This window comes from Natator depressus, chromosome 28 (genome assembly GCF_965152275.1).
Source record: "Natator depressus isolate rNatDep1 chromosome 28, rNatDep2.hap1, whole genome shotgun sequence".
In the NCBI taxonomy this organism is placed as follows: domain Eukaryota; kingdom Metazoa; phylum Chordata; order Testudines; family Cheloniidae; genus Natator; species Natator depressus.
The window spans coordinates 10,920,553-10,923,052 of record NC_134261.1 but is presented as its reverse complement, the minus strand read 5'-3'; the positions used below and the strand labels follow the sequence as shown (position 1 = coordinate 10,923,052).

General features: G+C 61.6%; 1 non-coding gene across 1 annotated transcript; it reads right to left on the bottom strand.

Annotated features, from left to right (window-relative positions):
- Positions 1-847: 847 nt before the first annotated feature.
- On the bottom strand, positions 848-966 carry LOC141979790 (5S ribosomal RNA). Its single transcript, XR_012637183.1, has one exon. It is a non-coding gene; the product is annotated as a 5S ribosomal RNA (ribosomal RNA).
- Between the last annotated feature and the right edge of the window lie 1,534 nt (positions 967-2,500).

Genomic DNA, 2,500 nt, shown 5'->3' with positions numbered 1-2,500 from the left:
TGGTGGCCGCTTTCCTTCCCGGCCACCAGGTCAACCCGCTGAAAGTATGGGGTTGACCTGGTGGCCGCTTTCCTTCCCGGCCACCAGGTCAACCCGCTGCCGGCATGGGGTTGACCTGCTGGCCGCAGAGGGGCAGGCTCCGGGTTGACCTGGTGGCCGGACGGGGATTAAGCCCCGGCTCGGAGCAGGGCAAGCCCGGGCGGAGGGGGGTCCGCTTGGCCCCTGCCCGCGGGGGCAGGCTCCGGGTTGACCTGGTGGCCGGTTTGCTTTCGGGCCACCAGGTCAACCCGCTGAATGTATGGGGTTGACCTGCTGGCCGCTTTCCTTCCCGGCCACCAGGTCAACCCGCTGAATGTATGGGGTTGACCTGCTGGCCGCTTTCCTTCCCGGCCACCAGGTCAACCCGCTGAATGTATGGGGTTGACCTGCTGGCCGCTTTCCTTCCCGGCCACCAGGTCAACCCGCTGAATGTATGGGGTTGACCTGCTGGCCGCTTTCCTTCCCGGCCACCAGGTCAACCCGCTGAATGTATGGGGTTGACCTGCTGGCCGCTTTCCTTCCCGGCCACCAGGTCAACCCGCTGAAAGTATGGGGTTGACCTGCTGGCCGCTTTCCTTCCCGTCCACCAGGTCAACCCGCTGAATGTATGGGGTTGACCTGCTGGCCGCTCTGCTTCCCGGCCACCAGGTCAACCCCCTGCCGGTATGGGGTTGACCTGCTGGCCGCAGAGGGGCAGGCTCCGGGTTGACCTGGTGGCCGGCAGGGACTTCAGCCCCAGGGCCCCTGGCAGGGCGACCCTGCCCTTGTTCCCCAGAAAAGGAGAGAGCTGGCTCGCAGCGGGAAAAGCTGCCTACGGCACCTGGGATTCCCAGGCGGTCACCCATCCAAGTACTAGCCAGGCCCGGGACGGTTTACCTTCCGAGATCGGACGGGATCGGGGGCCTTCCGTCCGGTATGGCCGTAGGCACTCGGCTCCGGTCCGCCTCGTCCCCTTTCCCTTACTGACTCCCCTGCCTCGGGTGGGCCCGATCCTTTTTTCCGTTTTTTTTTTTCGCTCCGGAGGCTTCATGAGCCCACCCCCAACACCCCTTTGGGGGTCGGTGAAAATTTTTTTTTCAGACTTCCAGGGGCCCGATCCTGGCCGCGGGCACCCGGCTCCGGGCACCCGGCTCCGGGCCGCCTCGTCCCCTTTCCCTTACTGACTCCGCTGCCTCGGGTGGGCCCGATCCTTTTTTCCGTTTTTTTTTTTCCGCTCCGGAGGCTTCGTGAGCCCCCCCCAACACCACTTTGGGGGTCGGTGAAAAAATTTTTTTCAGACTTCCAGGGGCCCGATCCTGGCCGCGGGCACCCGGCTCCGGGCACCCGGCTCCGGGCCGCCTCGTCCCCTTTCCCTTACTGACTCCCCTGCCTCGGGTGGGCCCGATCCTTTTTTCCGTTTTTTTTTTTTCGCTCCGGAGGCTTTATGAGCCCCCCCCAATACCACTTTGGGGGTCGGTGAAAAAAATTTTTCAGACTTCCAGGGGCCCGATCCTGGCCGCCGGCACCCGGCTCCGGGCCGCCTCGTCCCCTTTCCCTTACTGACTCCCCTGCCTCGGGTGGGCCCGATCCTTTTTTCCGTTTTTTTTTTTTTCCGCTCCGGAGGCTTTATGAGGCCCCCCCTAACCGTTTTTGGGGTCGGTGAAAATTTTTAGTCAGACTTCCAGGGGCCCGATCCTGGCCGCGGCTTCGCAGGCTGGCCTGGGGGGGGGGGGCATCTCTAGCTCCGGCCGCGGACGGCGAGACGCTCGGCCACCAGGTCAGCCCGGAGGAAAAGGCTGAAAAAAATGTCTAAGTCCCCCCGGGACACCAGGTCAACCCGGAGGAAAAGGCTGAAAAAAATGTCTAAGTCCCCCCGGGACACCAGGTCAACCCGGAGGAAAAGGCTGAAAAAAAGTCTAAGTCCCCCCGGGACACCAGGTCAACCCGGAGGAAAAGGCTGAAAAAAATGTCTAAGTCCCCCCGGGACACCAGGTCAACCCGGAGGAAAAGGCTGAAAAAAAGTCTAAGTCCCCCCGGGACACCAGGTCAACCCGGAGGAAAAGGCTGAAAAAAAGTCTAAGTCCCCCCGGGACACCAGGTCAACCCGGAGGAAAAGGCTGAAAAAAAGTCTAAGTCCCCCCGGGACACCAGGTCAACCCGGAGGAAAAGGCTGAAAAAAATGTCTAAGTCCCCCCGGGACACCAGGTCAACCCGGAGGAAAAGGCTGAAAAAAAGTCTAAGTCCCCCCGGGACACCAGGTCAACCCGGAGGAAAAGGCTGAAAAAAAGTCTAAGTCCCCCCGGGACACCAGGTCAACCCGGAGGAAAAGGCTGAAAAAAATGTCTAAGTCCCCCCGGGACACCAGGTCAACCCCGAGGAAAAGGCTGAAAAAATGTCTAAGTCCCTGCTCGGCCATCAGGTCAACCCCATTCAAAGTGACGGGTTGACCTGATGGCCGGCAGTCTCACGGAAGTCCGGATGG